General features: G+C 39.3%; 1 protein-coding gene across 4 annotated transcripts in view; it reads left to right on the top strand.

The window, feature by feature from the left end:
• The window catches only part of SYNDIG1 (synapse differentiation inducing 1), a 419894-nt gene that overhangs the window by 372750 nt on the left and 30067 nt on the right, over window positions 1–17077 (top strand). The window lies entirely within an intron of this gene.

Raw genomic sequence — 17077 nt, 5'->3', positions numbered from 1 at the left:
AGACGTAAAGTGGACCCAGTATCAGTTACATTTTTCAAAAATGTGCATACATGTTAATATTGTGTGAATGAAACACTTGCAGGTATTCATTACCTATCAAGGAGATCAGAGTATTCTCCCCAGCAATTCCTTTGCCAACATTTGTTTAGTCCTCAGTCCGGGTCAGCATCTGGGCTAATTGTCTTCCCCTACATGATACAATCATATAAACCTTACTGCTATACAGTAGATTTTATGTTCTAGGCCATGTGTACAAGGTTAGCTTGCTACGGCCTAATCACTAGGGGAAAAGAGACTGAGGAAATATTCCTAAGGTCTGCAGCAGACTAACTCAGACTCTCAAAGAATGTGTTCTATTAATAAATAAGTACAGCTTTTTTTTTTTTTTTTTTTTTTTAATGTGTACTGATGCTGTATATTATACCATGTTAGGAATTATTCAAGCAGACTTATAAAATTACTGATAGATGAATGTTTGATATTACAATGTAAATTGGGCTTTTGATTACTATGGTACTAGAATAAAAAAAGGCCAAATATGATAAAGTTTGGAAATGCAAAATAAAAACACAAATATGAGGACTCATATATTTGATAATATATTGTATGTTAATAATGTACACTAAAGTCTTGTAGACATTTGGAGAAGAGATGGGCATCCAATCCTTGTGACAGTAATGAAGCCATGAGCAATATTACCACTGAAGTTGGCTTCCCTTGTCCTGCACACTGGAAAGAGGGTAGAGTTGTGTTAAGTCTTGGTACTACTACTCCCTTGTTAAATGCCAATGGACAGCAGTTAGCTGATTGTCTTGTAGTTCAAGAGGCAAGATCTAAGTCTTGTGAATGAAAAGATTTTTTGTGTGCTGGTCGGCAATATTTATTCCTTGCCCCATAGTTGGAATAATCCACTACTTGTAGTGTGAATATAAATGGTGGTCATGCAGCTCCTAAACCCATCCATTAATAGAAAAACTTTTTTACCTTCTGAACTTTTAGTTTTTAATGGCTGGGCTAGAGTGAGTGGGGAACCTCTATAAAGTCTTAATGGTTTGCTAGATTTCCCCTCACTAACGCCTTCCATCCAGACAGAAAGTAAAAATAAAACTCCCAGTCGAATTTTAACCCTCCCTCCCTTTTTTTTTAGATTGTTTTTTACTGTCTGTAATTCTACTGGGAGAACTCCCCTTCTTTCTTGTTCTATGTAAAGCCCCTAAATATTTAAGAAATGAAGGAAAATTTACCTAACAGGAGCACAAATAGTGATAAAAACTCCAAAAAAGGGGTTTAGCCTTCGTTGTATCCAAAATGAAAGGTGAAGTTTTGACTGGTGTTGGGCTTTAATGTATTATTAATTTAAAAAGATGTGCTTCTACCAGGGACTTTAGAGAACATGCCCTCCCTCCCCCTTCCCCAGTGCCCACAGAGAACCAATATTGCAATGTAATGGTGAAGATGTAAGAACAAAGAAAAAAAACTATTATATTCTTATTGTATGGTTTGTGTAGGTAAGAATATTTAACATTTGACTTGAAAGGGAAACTTTTCCAATAAGTACAACACAGCTAGGATATGTAAACTTGACCTATTTAGGGTATTTTACCCCCTCCAATAAAATCAGGTGTATCTTTTTTATTTGTAAAAAGTAATACTTTGAATTTTAACAAAACTGTGATGTATTACTTTGCACAAAACAGCAGCAAAAATGACCTAATTGTCCCCAGTGGCCTTGGTTATCTAGAATTTTATTACAATAATAAGCCAGCTGAGAAGCAATATGAAATGTTCTGTGCGTTATAATGTTAATGGAATTTTTTATGTGCTCTTTAAAGTGTCTTAGTCACCTCAGTGCTACATATTTTCCTATGTGACATTAAGGTTTATTTATTTATAATATATTTAAACTAAGAAAGTGCATCAAGAGCTGTCTTTTTCATTACCAGTTCCACCCTGTATAAAGAATATTAATCTGTGCGTGTTTATTGATATGCATGATATAGTCTGCTTTGTGTCTAGGACTTTGTTGACAACTGACATTCATTCTCGAATATTATTAGAATCTTTACTATCAAATGCTTACATCTCTAAATTGTACTAGATCTTACAGTAAACCTGTCATGAACCTTGGTAATTCAAACTGAGTTTATGATTAGAAACATGCATAATTAGAGATTAATGTCAGTGAAAAAAATGTTTAGAAGATCCAGAGATAAATTTAGCTAAAATGATATACAGATTTTAACTTTTTCCTGTAAAAGTCAGATCTCCTGGGCCTCTCTATTGCTCAGTAAGGTCACTGGTCGCATTAAAGGATAACTAAACCCAGAAACAAAACCGTATTGTATTGCAGCATACCATTCCTCAGATTAATAACAAGCACAGAAAATACCAGTTGGTCTTGCCAGAAATGCAATGTTCTTATTATGAACAAAGACAGACATTTGCAGCAAAAAAAGTGTGTTATTAAGCAATTTTGTGGGGGAAATACAGGGAAAAAAGCCTGAAAAAAAACTTAATACAGCCACTTTATCCAAGGAATGGAAAGCTGCAAAATACTATTTTTTTATAGGTGTGGGGGGAGGGAAAGGGGAGATAAGCTTTAAAGAATCAACAAGATTCATGATGGTATCACTAAGCTGATGTTTGAACATGAACGGGAGATTACCACCCTTAAGTGATCAACTTTGGGGTTGCATTTATGAAGTTTTTCTCTTCATATACAGTGCCTTGAAAAAGTATTCATACCCCTTGACATTTTCCAAATTGTTTCATGTTACAACCAAAAACGTAAATGTATTTTATTGGGATTTTATGTGATAGACCAACACAAAGTGGCACATATTTCTCAAGTGGAAGGAAAATGATAAATGGTTTTTAACATTTTTTTCAAAGATATATCTGAAAAGTGTGGCGTGCATTTGTATTCAGCCTCCCTGAGTCAATACTTTGTAGAACCACCTTTCACTGCAAGTCTTTTTGGGGATGTCGCTTTGCACAACTAGAAAGTGAAATCTTTGCCCATTCTTCTTTTCAAAATATGTCAGGCTCTGTCAGATTGGATGGAGAGCATCTGTGAACAGAGTTTTCAAGTCTTTCCACAGATTCTCAATTGGATTTAGGTCTGGACTTTGACTGATCCATTCTAACACATGAATATGCTTTGATCTAAACCATTCCATTGTAGTTCTAACTGTATGTTTAGGGTTGTTGTCTTGCTGGAAGGTGAACCTCTGCACCAGTCTTTTGCAGACTCTAACAGATTTTCTTCTAAGATATTCCTGTATTTAGCTCCATTCATCTTCCTATCAACTCTGACCAGCTTCCCTGTTCCTGCTGAAGAAAAGTATCCCCACAACATGATGCTGCCACCACGTTTGGTTGTAACATGACAAAATGTGGAAAATATCACGGGTAGAGATGAGCGAATCGAACCTGGCGAAGTGGAATTCGTTTCAAATATCAGGAAAAATTAGATTCGCATTGAATCCGAATTTTAGCAAACTTCGGGTGCACGAATCAAATTTTTCCCGATCAGCCGGCAAAAGTGTCACTGCAGAGAGCTCCACTATTTCTGACAGTTCTGACAGTTCATTTACAGCGGTTGAAACATTGTATCTATTTGTTTCCATTTAGGATACAGATGTTTTTATTCGGAAATAAATAGATACAATGTTTCAACCGCTGTAAATGTGAAGGAACTGTCAGAGAACTGTCAGAAATAGCAGAGCTCTCTGCAGATACACTTTTTGCTGTACTTTAATTCTTCTTCTTTTCATTCTTCTTCTTCTTTTCATTCTTCTTCTTCTTTTCATTCTTCTTTTCATTCTTCTTCTTCTTCTTTTCATTCTTCTTCTTCTTCTTTTCATTCTTCTTTTCATTCTTCTTCTTCTTCTTTTCATTCTTCTTCTTCTTTTCATTCTTCTTCTTCTTTTCATTCTTCTTTTCATTCTTCTTCTTCTTCTTTTCATTCTTCTTCTTCTTCTTTTCATTCTTCTTCTTCTTTTCATTCTTCTTTTCATTCTTCTTTTCATTCTTCTTCTTCTTCTTTTCATTCTTCTTCTTCTTCTTTTCATTCTTATTTTCATTCTTCTTCTTCTTCTTCTTTTCATTCTTCTTCTTCTTCTTTTCATTCTTCTTTTCATTCTACTTCTTCTTCTTTTCATTCTTCTTCTTCTTCTTTTCATTCTTCTTTTCATTCTTCTTCTTCTTCTTTTCATTCTTCTTTTCATTCTTCTTCTTTTCATTCTTCTTCTTCTTCTTTTCATTCTTCTTCTTCTTCTTTTCATTCTTCTTTTCATTCTGCTTCTTCTTCTTTTCATTCTTCTTCTTCTTTTCATTCTTCTTCTTCTTCTTTTCATTCTTCTTTTCATTCTTCTTCTTCTTCCTTTCATTCTTCTTCTTTTCATTCTTCTTCTTCTTCTTTTCATTTTTCTTCTTCTTCTTTTCATTCTTCTTTTCATTCTTCTTCTTCTTCTTTTCATTCTTCTTCTTCTTCTTTTCATTCTTCTTTTCATTCTTCTTCTTCTTCTTTTCATTCTTCTTCTTCTTTTCATTCTTCTTTTCATTCTTCTCTTCTTCTTTTCATTCTTCTTCTTCTTCTTTTCATTCTTCTTTTCATTCTTCTTCTTCTTCTTTTCATTCTTCTTCTTCTTCTTTTCATTCTTCTTTTCATTCTTCTTCTTCTTCTTTTCATTCTTCTTCTTCTTCTTTTCATTCTTCTTTTCATTCTTCTTCTTCTTCTTTTCATTCTTCCTCTTCTTCTTTTCATTCTTCTTTTCATTCTTCTTTTCATTCTTCTTCTCATTCTTTTTTTCATTCTTCTTCTTCTTTTCATTCTTCTTTTCATTCTTCTTCTTCTTCTTTTCATTCTTCTTCTTCTTCTTTTCATTCTTCTTCTTCTTCTTCTTCTTCTTCTTCGTCGTGCCCCGTGACTGCCCAAATGAGTGAAGTGTGCGGTGATTCTAAGATCGACGGCACTCATCTGCATGTCATACTGACTGACAGTATTATTTCTCTTCCCCAGCAGACTCCAAGGGCATTTAAATTAAAGGTACAGTGTTCTGCACTAATATAAAGGCTCTCTGAAGCCTAGAAACCCTTTTAATAAGTTAAATTCGCGGCGAATAAATTTGCATCGAATCGAATTTCTCCCGCAAATTCGGCGAATCAGCCGAATCGAATTTTTGAATAATTCGCTCATCTCTAATCACGGGGTATGAATACTATTTCTGTATGGGCTTCTCTCTCACACTCAGCAACCTCCTACACCTGCAATATATTTACCTGATTTAAACTCAATGCTCATTTGAACTTTAATAAAAGTTGACTGAAGTTGGGCCTTACTCAAAAGCTTTAACTAGGTCACAGATATCTTCAGACATACCAGCATTTGTGGAAACTGCCAGATTGTCAGCACTGGCACTGAAAGGATTTCTTCATAGGCTTACAGATATACTGTATGTTGTTTTAGATTAATTCAAAAGATATGATTTAGTGTCACTACTAGAGAGCTGAAAATTTTTTCTTCTTATAACGTTTAGCAGAAAGATCTACTTGCTTTGCCTTCTAGCCATTGAATGTTGCTTCTCCATAATGTAAATTATATAGAAACTGTAAGTAGTACAGCAAGACCATGTGTAGTGGCAAAAGCAAGTGAGCAGTCCTGGTAAACAATACAAAGATTTCTTTCAACGAGATACAGCATAATTAAAAAATCCATATTTACTGTAGACTGTTGCTGGCTGACATGTTTGGGCTTTAGAAAAATATATGAAAACCTGTATCCCTTGCCATCCTTCTGATGTTGTTGGGCTGTACTTCACTCCTTAGGACACCAGATGGTGGTGAACATACAAGTATAAGATCAGTAGTACTAAGAGAAAAAAGCTAGTTTTACAGAGATGAAGAAATGTATATAAGTCCTTTCTGGGACACGTCAGAGACTTATAACCAGGGGCGGACTGACCATTTGGAAGCTCGGGCACTGCCCGAGGGCCCGGGGTCAGTAGGGGGCCCCATGAGATGCCCCTGGTACCTTTTTTATAGGCTTTTTTGAGTTTGGGCAAGGACACGGGCCCCATGATCCCCTATTGTCCGGGGGCCCCATGAGTTGTCAGTCCGCCCCTGCTTATAACAGACACCTAATGAGCTTGTCAGGGGAGGTCATTTGTGTAATCAGGACTCAGAAAATACAAAAATTTTTTGTTTCATACTTCCATCTGTTGACAGTATGGTCATGAACTTTTGGCTGAATCTGGAGTTTGCTAAATAATGAAGAGTCAAGGTTTATACCACACTTAAACTGTATGTATATCTGAGTCTAAAAATAGTTTTGATATACTGTTAACACTGAAAATTGCCATTGTTTATGCATTTTTCCGTCACATGTCTAATGTAAACTGCCTACGTTTACCTTAGAAAGAATGTTTTTGAATATATTTTATTTATTTATGTATCATGTTCAAGACTAAAAATCATTTAAAAACATGCTTTCAGTTTAGTCAGGTAAATATATATCTGCAGATAAATATTTTATATTGACATTTTTAGTCAGCAGGTGAATTCCTATGCTCTCTGTCACATATTTATCTATCTGTCTGTTCTTAATTGCTCTGTTGAAAAATAAACTCCTGATTAATTGCCACTCCACTCCCCCCCCGCACCTGTTCTGTTCATATAGGGTTGTCTGGAGTTTCAATTAAACAGAGAATGTCGAATGACCAATAGCATCTCTTTTTGTGATAATTTTAAAATAAGAATTCTCTACAAATATTAATATTATAAAAGAATATTTTAACAACTTAGAAATTTAAAAATTGTGGTTTTCTATAAGCTCACAGGAACTTTCATGCAGGATTCTACGCGGCAGGATAAACGTACTGGAAAATCTTGCTGCCTCTAAATTGATGATCTGTATCAGGTCCACTTAAACTTTTTACTTCATCCACAGATTATGAAAGTACTTTCATATATTTAAACAGATGCCCAAAGCTGATAAATAAAACATGTAAACACATTTTTGATACTCGATCTTGAACATTTAATAGCAATATACAGGTGAAACTCGAAAAATTAGAATATCGTGCAAAAGTTCATTTATTTCAGTAATGCAACTTAAAAGGTGAAACTAATATATGAGATAGACTCATTACATGCAAAGCAATATAGTTCAAGCCATGATTTGTCATAATTGTGATGATTATGGCTTACAGCTCATGAAAACCCCAAATCCACAATCTCAGAAAATGAGAATATTACATGCAATCAATAAAACAAGGATTGTACATAGAACAATATCGGACCTCTGAAAAGTATAAGCATGCATATGTACTCAGTACTTGGTTTGGGCCCCTTTTGCAGCAATTACTGCCTCGATCCCGCGTGGCATGGAAGCTATCAGCCTGTGGCACTGCTGAGGTGTTATGGAAGACCAGGATGCTTCAATAGCAGCCTTCAGCTCTTCTGCATTGTTCGGTCTCATGTCTCTCATCTTTCTCTTGGCAAGGCTCCATAGATTCTCTATGGGGTTCAGGTCAGGCGAGTTTGCTGGCCAATCAAGCACAGTAATCCCACGGTCATTGAACCAGGTTTTGGTGCTTTTGGCAGTGTGGGCAGGTGCCAAGTCCTGCTGGAAAATTAAGTCAGCATCCCCATAAAGCTCCTTTGCGGAAGGAAGCATGAAGTGCTCCAAAATCTCCTGGTAGATGGCTGCGTTGACCCTGGACTTAATGAAGCACAGTGGACCAACACCAGGAGATGACATGGCTCCCCAAATCAACACAGACTGTGGAAATTTCACACTGGACTTCAAGCATCTTGCAGTGTGTGCCCCTCCCTTGCTCTAATCAGAAAAGAGGACTTTGGACCACTGAGCAACAGACCAGGTCTGTTTTTCTTTAGCCCAGGTAAGACGCTTCTGATGTTGTTTGTTGTTCAGGAGCAGCTTGACATTTACGACAATATGACATTTGAAGCCCATGTCCAGGATCCGTCTGTGTGTGGTGGCTCTTGATGCACTGACTCCAGGCTCAGTCCACTCCTTGTGAAAGTCCCCAACACTTTTGAATGGCCTTTTCCTGACAATCCTCTCCAGGATGCGGTCATCCCTGCTGCTTGTGCACCTTTTTCTTCCACACTTTTCCCTTCCACATAATTTCTATTAATGTGCTTTGATACAGCACTTTGGGAACATCCAACTTCTTTTGCAATTACCTTTTGAGGCTTTCCCTCCTTATGGAGGGTGTTAGTGATGGTTTTCTGCACAATTGTCAGGTCAGCAGTCTTTCCCACGATTGTGATTCCTACTGAACCAGACTGTGAGACCATTTAAAGGCTCAGGAACCCTTTGCAGGTGTTATGGCTTAATTAGCTGATTAGAGTGGGACACTTTGAGCCTAGAATATTGCACCTTTTCACAATATTCTAATTTTCTGAGATTGTGGATTTGGGGTTTTCATGAGCTGTAAGCCATAATCATCACAATTATGACAAATCACGGCTTGAACTATCTTGCTTTGTATGTAATGAGTCTATCTCATATATTAGTTTCACCTTTTAAGTTGCATTACTGAAATAAATGAACTTTTGCACGATATTCTAATTTTTCGAATTTCACCTGTATGATGAATTTTAAAAGATTATGCTGAGTATGCAAGATTAATACTACAGTGGTAGTATATATATTTAGTTTGCCTAGAATAAAAAAAATACTGTATACAGTGTCTTTAAAAAGTATTTATACCCTTTGAAAGTTTCCACATTTTGTCATGTTACAACCCAAAACGTAAATGTACTTATTGGGATTTTATGTGATAGACCAACACAAAGTGGCACATAACTGTGAAGTGGAAGAAAAATGATAAATGGTTTTCAAGATTTTTACAAATAAATATCTGAAAATTGTGTTGTGCATTTGTGTTCAGCCCCTCCGAGCCAATACCTTGTAGACCCACCTTTCGTTGCAATTCTAGCTGCAAGCCTTTTTGGGTATGTCTCTACCAGCTTTGCACATCTAGAGAGTGAAATTTTTGCCCATTCTTATTTGCAAAATAGCTCACGTTCTGTCAGATTAGGTGGAGAGCGTTTGTGAATAGCAATTTTCAAGTCTTTCGACAGATTCTCAATTGGATTTAGGTCTGGACTTTGACTGGGTCATTCTAACACATCAATGTGCTTTGATATAAACCATTCCATTGTAGCTATGGCTGTATGTTTAGGGTTGTTGTCCTGCTGGAAGGTGAACCTCTGCCCCAGTCTCAAGACTTTTGCAGACTCTAACAGGTTTCCTTCTAAGATTGCCCTGTATTTGACTTCATTCATCTAACCAACAACGCTGACCAGCTTTCCTGTCGCTGCTGAAGAAAAGCATCCCCACAACATGATGCTGCCACCACCATGTTTCATGGTGGGGATGGTGTGTTCAGGGTGATTATTATTATTATTATTATTATACAGTATTTATAAAGCGCCAACAGTTCGCTCAGCGTTGTACATTACAGAGGGGGACAGAACATGCGACAGTACAGTAGGGCCCTGCTCTTTCGAGCTTACAATCTAGGAGGGAGGGGATAGTGGTACAGGAGGAGATAGCTGTGGGGGATGGAGTGGTAGGAAGAGTGGAGGAGGTCGGCAAATTAGCAGGGGGTGGGGTAGGCTTCCCTGAAGAGGTGGGTTTTCAGGGTGCGCCTAAAGGAGAGGAGAGTAGGTGATAGTCTGATGGATTGGGCAGGGAGTTCCAGAGGATGGATGACACCCTGCAGAAATCCTGGAGGCGGGCATGGGAGGAGGAAACCAGGGAACTAGAGTGAAGGAGGTCTTGTGAGGAGCGGAGTGTGCGTGTTGGGTGGTACTTGGACATTAGGTCGGTGATGTAATTTGGGGCAGTATGGTGGACAGCTTTGTATGTCAGTGTTAGGATTTTGAATTTGATCCGTTGTGCAATCGGAAGCCAGTGGAGGGATTGGCAGAGGGGGGTGGCAGAAACGGAGCGGTTGGTAAGGTGAATGAGTCTTGCTGCCGTGTTCAGGATCGACTGAAGCGGGGATAGCCTGTGGCGAGGCAGGCCAGTGAGGAGGGAGTTGCAGTAATCGAGTCGTGATATGATGAGGGAGTGGATGAGCTGTTTAGTGGTTTCTGGGGTTAAGAATGTGCGGATTTTGGTGATATTACGGAGGTGGAGTCTGCATGAGTTTGTTAATGATTGGACTTGAGGCTGGAAGGATAGGTTGGAGTCCAGAATGACACCAAGTACTCTGGCCTGTGGGGCAGGTCTGATAGTGGCATTGTTGGACGTGATGGAGAAGTCAATGGGGGGTGGTGTGCGGGCTGGGGGGAAGACTAGGAGCTTGGTTTTGGAGAGGTTCAGTTTAAGGAAGTGGAGCGACATCCAGTCTGATATGTCGTTCAGTAGGTTTGTGATTCGGGCGGAGACTGAGGGGGTGAGGTGGCGGGTTGAGAGATAGATTTGTGTGTCATCGACATAGAGGTGGTAGTTGAAGCCGTGAGAGTGTATGAGTTGGCCAAAGGAAAAGGTGTAGATGGAGAAGAGAAGGGGCCCAAGGACGGAGCCTTGAGGGACCCCAACAGAGAGGGGGAGTGAGGGGGAGGTGGTAGCGTTATAGGTAATGCTGAAAGAGCATTGTGACAGGTAGGATGAGAGCCAGGAGAGAGCAGAATCTCTGAGGCCAAGGGAGTGTAGTTTTTTGAGGAGGAGGGGGTGATCGACTGTGTCGAAGGCCACGGAGAGGTCAAGGAGTAGGAGCACTGAATAGTGGCCATTAGCTTTGGCAGTTAGAAGGTCATTGGAGAGTTTGAGTAAGGCGGTTTCGGTGGAGTGTAGGGGACGGAAGCTGGACTGTAGGGGATCGAGGAGGTTGTTGGCGTTGAGGTGAGAGCTTAGGCGAGTGTAGACTAAGCGCTCAAGGAGTTTGGATGTGAATGGGAGCAAGAAGATGGGTCTGAGGTTGTTCTGGTCATTGGGGTCTAGGGAGGGCTTTTTAAGTATGGGGGTGATGTGTGCATGCTTCAGAGGGGAGGGGAATGTGCCAGCAGAGAGGGAGAGATTAAAGATGTAGGTGAGGGAGCGTAGGATGGGGGGGAGAGGTCACAGGAGTTGTGAGGGGATAGGGTCGAGGGGGCAGGTGGTGAGGCGGGCATCAGAGAAGACCTTGGAGACCTCGATGGTAGTAAGGTTGAAGGTGTGGAGTGTTGAGGGGGTTTCAGTGTGAGGAATGTTGGGTGGGGTGGAGGTCAGAGCAGTTGGTGGGGCCGTGGGAGAGGAGTGATGAGGGGATGGCTTTGTGAGAGGGGACGGAGTTGGAGGGAGTGTGAGCTGCGGTGATGTCCTTGCGAATTGTGTCAATCTTGTTTTTGAAGTGATTGGCAATCTCAAGGGTGGTGAGTGAGGTGCTGGGTGGAGGTGGGGGTGGAGAGAGTAGAGAGTTAATGGTGGAGAAGAGTCGGCGAGGATTGGAGGAGAGGGTCTTGATGAGGGTCAGAAAGTAGGCTTGTTTGGCGGCATGGAGGGAGGAGGAGTAGGTGTGGAAGGCAGATTTATAGCGGTGATGGGTGATGTGAAGTGTTAGTTTTCCGCCACACATAGCATGTTGCTTATGCCAAAAAGTTTAAATTTTTGTCTCATCTGACCAGAGCACCTTCTTCCACATGTTTGCTGTGTGCCCCACATGGCTTCTTGCAAACTGCAAATGGGACTTCGTATGGCTTTCTTTCAACAATAGCTTTCTTCTTGACACTCTTCCATAAAGGCCAGATTTGTGGAATGCACAACTAATAGTTGTCCTGTGGACAGATTCTCCCACCTGAGCTGTGGATCTTTGCAGCTTTTCCTGAGTTACCATGGGCCTCTTGGCTGCTTCTCTGATAAATGCTATCCTTGGCCAGCCTGTCAGTTTAGGTGGACAGCCATGTCTTGGTAGGTTTGCAGTTGATTTATTTATGAAGTTTACACTGTACTAGGTATCAGCAGGGGAGTGTTGGCAGCTTTAAGTTGGTCTTTTTCACCATTTATAGCGCAGGAGGATCTTTGATTACTTATAGGTTTGCAGTTGTGTCATACTCTTTCCATTTTCGGATGATGGATTGAACAGTGCTCTGTGAGATGTTCAAAGCTTGGTATTTTTTTTATAACCTAACCCTGCTTTAAACGTCTGCACAACTTTATCCCTGACCTGTCTGATGTGTTCCTTTGGCCTTCATGATGCTGTTTGTTCACTAATGTTCTCTAACAAACCTCTTAGGGCTTCACAGAACAGCTGTATTTATGCTGAGATTAAATTAACACACAGGTAAACTCTATTTATTAATTGACTTCTGGAGGCAATTGGTTCCACTAGATTTTAGTTAGGGGTATCAGAGTAAAGGAGGCTGAATACAAATGCACACCACACTTTTCAGATATTTATTTGTAAATATTTTTTAAAATCATTTTCCTTCCACTTCACAATTCAAAATGTTCTCTAACAAACCACTGAGGGCTTCGCAGAACGGCTGTATTTATACTGAGAATAAATTACACACAGGTGGACTCTATTCACTAATTAGGTGACTTCTGAAGTTCCACTAGATTTTAGTTAAGGGTATGAATACAAATGCATGCCACACCTTCCAGATATTTATTTGTAAAATATTTTGAAAACTAGTTATAATTTTCCTTCTATTTCACAATTATCAGCCACTTTGTGTTGGTCTATCACATAAAATCCCCATAAAATACATTTACGTTTTTAGTTGTAACATGACAAAATGTGGAAAATTTCAAGGGGTATGAATACTTTTTCAAGGCACTGTAAATAATATAAACTGCCCAATAGACATGTGTATAACATTCTTGTGTTTTAAAAGGAAGATGGTGTATATGTGAACATTTGTATGGTTTAATACAGTTCACTATTTACAAGCTTTAACCCCAGACAAGTCACGATCAATACAAAGGTTTAAGAAGAGAAAACAGATTACTATCTATCATTTTGGCAGGGTTATATTTTTAAGAGAAACTGCAAAACTTGAAAAGAAGCCTAAGGTTCCACCTGCAGGCTTAGTATAGGAACACAAAATACTTCTGTTATACTGAATTACTGTCGTCCTTAAAATACACTAAAGAAAGAACATCATTTTTACACAGCCTGAAGCTTATGTAGAAGCTGCAAGCCAAGATGACTCTGTAAAAGATACCACATCTCTCTCTCTCTCTCTCTCTCTCTCTCTCTCTATATATATATATATATATATATATATATATAGATAGATAGATATAGATTATAACTGTTACGAGAAAAAAGTAAATCATAATTTATCATTGTGAAGTGCCTATACACATTGGTATGTTCAGACACCATAAAGTTGAAAGTTATAATTAGAGATGAGCGAATTATTCAAAAATTCGATTCGGCTGATTCGCCGAATTTGCGGGAGAAATTCGTTTCGATGCGAATTTATTCGCCGCGAATTTAACTTATTAAAAGGGTTTCTAGGCTTCAGAGAGCCTTTATATTAGTGCAGAACACTGTACCTTTAATTTAAATGCCCTTGGAGTCTGCTGGGGAAGAGAAATAATACTGTCAGTCAGTATGACATGCAGATGAGTGCCGTCGATCTTAGAATCACCGCACACTTCACTCATTTGGGCAGTCACGGGGCACGACGAAGAAGATGAAGAAGAAGAAGAAGATGAAGAAGAAGAAGAAGATGAAGAAGAAGAAGAAGATGAAGAAGAAGATGAAGAAGAAGATGATGAAGAAGATGATGATGAAGAAGAAGATGATGAAGAAGAAGATGATGAAGAAGAAGAAGAAGAAGATGAAGAAGAAGATGAAGAAGAAGATGAAGAAGATGAAGAAGAAGAAGAAGAAGAAGATGAAGAAGAAGATGAAGAAGAAGAAGATGAAGAAGAAGAGGAAGATGAAGAAGAAGATGAGGATGAGGAAGAAGAAGATGAGGATGAGGAAGAAGAAGAAGAGGATGAGGATTAAGAAGAAGAAGAAGAAGATGAGGATGAGGAAGAAGAATAAGAGGATGAGGATGAGGATGAAGAAGAAGATGAGGATGAAGAAGAAGAAGAAGATGAGGATGAAGAAAAAGAAGAAGAGGATGAGGATGAAGAAGAAGAAGAAGAGGATGAGGATGAAGAAGAAGAAGAAGAAGAGGATGAAGAAGAAGAAGAAGAAGAAGAAGAAGAGGATGAGGATGAAGAAGAAGAAGAAGAGGATGAGGAAGAAGAAGAAGAAGAAGAGGATGAGGATGAAGAAGAGGATGAGGATGAAGAAGAAGAGGGTGATGGTGAGGAAGAAGAAGAAGAAGAAGAAGAGGATGAGGATGATGAAGAAGAAGAAGAAGAGGAGGATGAAGAAGAAGAAGAGGATGAGGATGAAGAAGAAGAAGAAGAAGAGGATGAGGATGAAGAAGAAGAGGATGAAGAAGAAGAGAATGAGGATGAAGAAGAGGATGAGGATGAAGAAGAAGAAGAAGAGGAAGAGGATGAGGATGAAGAAGAAGAAGAGGATGAGGATGAAGAAGAAGAGGATGAAGAAGAAGAAGAAGAAGAAGAAGTAGGATGAAAATAAGAAGAATTCCAGTACAGCAAAAAGTGTATCTGCAGAGAGCTCCGCTATTTCTGACAGTTCTCTGACAGTTCCTTCACATTTACAGCGGTTGAAACATTGTATCTATTTGTTTCCGAATAAAAACATCTGTATCCTAAATGGAAACAAATAGATACAATGTTTCAACCGCTGTAAATGTGAAGGAACTGTCAGAGAACTGTCAGAAATAGCGGAGCTCTCTGCAGGGACACTTTTTGCCGGCTGTAGAAGGGATGAAAATCGGCCGATTGGGAAAAATTCGATTCGTGCATCCGAAGTTTGCTAATTTTCGGATTCGACGCGAATCGAATTTTTCCTAATATTCGAAACGAATTCCACTTCGCCAAGTTCGATTCGCTCATCTCTAGTTATAATCTTTTAAGAACAGATAATTTAAATACAACTTAATTGAAAATGTTTTTACTAATTTTGAATAGAGCAAGGGTTTTCCACTCCATTTATTTTAACCACTTCAAGTCCGGACACTTTTACCCCCTTCCTGTCCAGGCCAATTTTCAGCTTTCAGCGCTATCACACTTTGAGTGACATTTGCGCGGACATGCAACACTGTACCCATATGAATTTTTTAGCAATTTTTTGAGACAGATAAAGCTTTATTTTGGTGGTATTTATTCACCACTTGGATTTTTATTTTTTTTGCTATGTAAATGAAAAAGTCCAAAAATTTTGAAAAAAAGTTTTTCTTATAAAAGTTTGCAAATAAATAATATTTCATCATACATCTTGGCCAAAATGTATTCCGTTATATTTTTAGTAAAAAAAAAAAAAATAACCCAAATTAGTTTTCTACCAAAAATTATAATTTTTCAACTTTTTTGTACATTTTTATTTTATTTTTTTATATTATTATTTGGTTTGTTTGTTTTTATAACATCTGTCACCCGAACAGTACAGTGTCACCATGGTGACACAGTACTACTTGTGGGGGGTGATGAAGTTTTTGTTTTTGTTTTTTACACTAATTGCTTTTACACCCATAAAGGCTGTAAAAGCAATACTTTCTCCTTCTCTCTGGCTGCATTCTTGCAGCCATTGAGAACTACTGTGTGAGCTGTGATTGGTCACAGCTTGTCACATGGTACAAGGCTGTTGTGAATAGCCTTGAACCATGTGACCTCTGTGATCATTGACAGATTTCAAACGTAGTAAGCAATGATGTCAGAAGTGACATCTTGCTTACTACTCTGCATGTGATCACTGACTGGCCAATTAGTGATCACATGATCGGGACCATGATCGCACAGAGGTCACGTCCGACTATCAGTGTTCCACTGTGTCTGGAGGACACAGCTGTCCAACTATCGGTGTTCCACTGTGTCCGGAGGACACAGCGGGCACCGGATTGCGGTGCTGCGCGCTCCCAGGGAGAGCGCACAAGCAGGGTGCGGGGAGGCCGTTTATAAACGGCCACCAGACCCTGCACTACCACCGTCCGGCCATTTATATACAACGGCCAGATTGGAGGTGGTTAAGGCCCCTTTCACAAAGGATGGAATCCATCATGATCAGCAGAGGATCTGTCTACTGATCCTCTGATAATCGGAGCAGAGTGGGAAGATAATGTTTATGGAGAGCGAACATGGACAGAGCCCGTTCTACTTTGGGTGGCTGTGTGTAAACAAACTCTGCTGTCCCTTTACACTCGACTGTCCTCCAATCTGATTTGCCTAGATGGAGGAGGACATATCCACTTCATTTTTCTTTTAGCGGACTGGATAGGACTGGAGATAGGAAGATGTAAACAGACACAGGTCTGTTTATGCCCACAGGTTCATAGGTGTCAATGGATTGTCCGGTCAGGTCCTCCTGAAAAACTGACAGGCAGACCTGATCAGACCCTCCATGTGAAAGAGGCCTTAATGTGCTCCAATGCAGGTGAAAGCACTCCTGACCTATTTTTTCCACCCCAGCATCACACATTGTGCATTGTGGTGCTCTGCTGTGCATTGAATATGTGCATTGGTGGGCCATTCCAAATGAACAGAAACACACATACAGTACATAATGTTTTTCAGGGCACTAGTACCATGTGTATTACCACAATGCATTATATGTGAACAGGTCCTTTACATTACTGCTAAAGTGCAGGGACATTGTGGTGCCTGCAAACATTTGTGTTTGTATTTGGATCTGTTTATTTGACTTGGACTTGGCTTCTCTATTTGATTTCAGGTTAAGATGACACTAACCCCACTACTGACATTCAACCATCAAACACCAAACCCCTAGAGGCCAACAGAGTCTTATTTGAATAACAGTTAAATAACATAGAGGTGTGTGTTACGCTTGACTTGGCGAATGTCATTGTTGAGAAGGTACATTACTGATAATAACAATAAAATACGATGGAATCACTGAAATGAAAACTGGGCACAACACTTATGTTGACGGAGACCTGGCTATAGCAAACCACTTAAACAATTACTTCTGTTCAGTCTTCTCTGAAATAAATTGTACTAGCA

The sequence above is a fragment of the Staurois parvus genome, unplaced genomic scaffold, assembly GCF_062004578.1.
Source record: "Staurois parvus isolate SC_StPar_1 unplaced genomic scaffold, SC_StPar_1.0 ptg000081l, whole genome shotgun sequence".
NCBI classification, from domain to species: domain Eukaryota; kingdom Metazoa; phylum Chordata; class Amphibia; order Anura; family Ranidae; genus Staurois; species Staurois parvus.
Note: the sequence above shows the minus strand (reverse complement) of the source record. Positions and strands in the feature narration are given on the sequence as shown.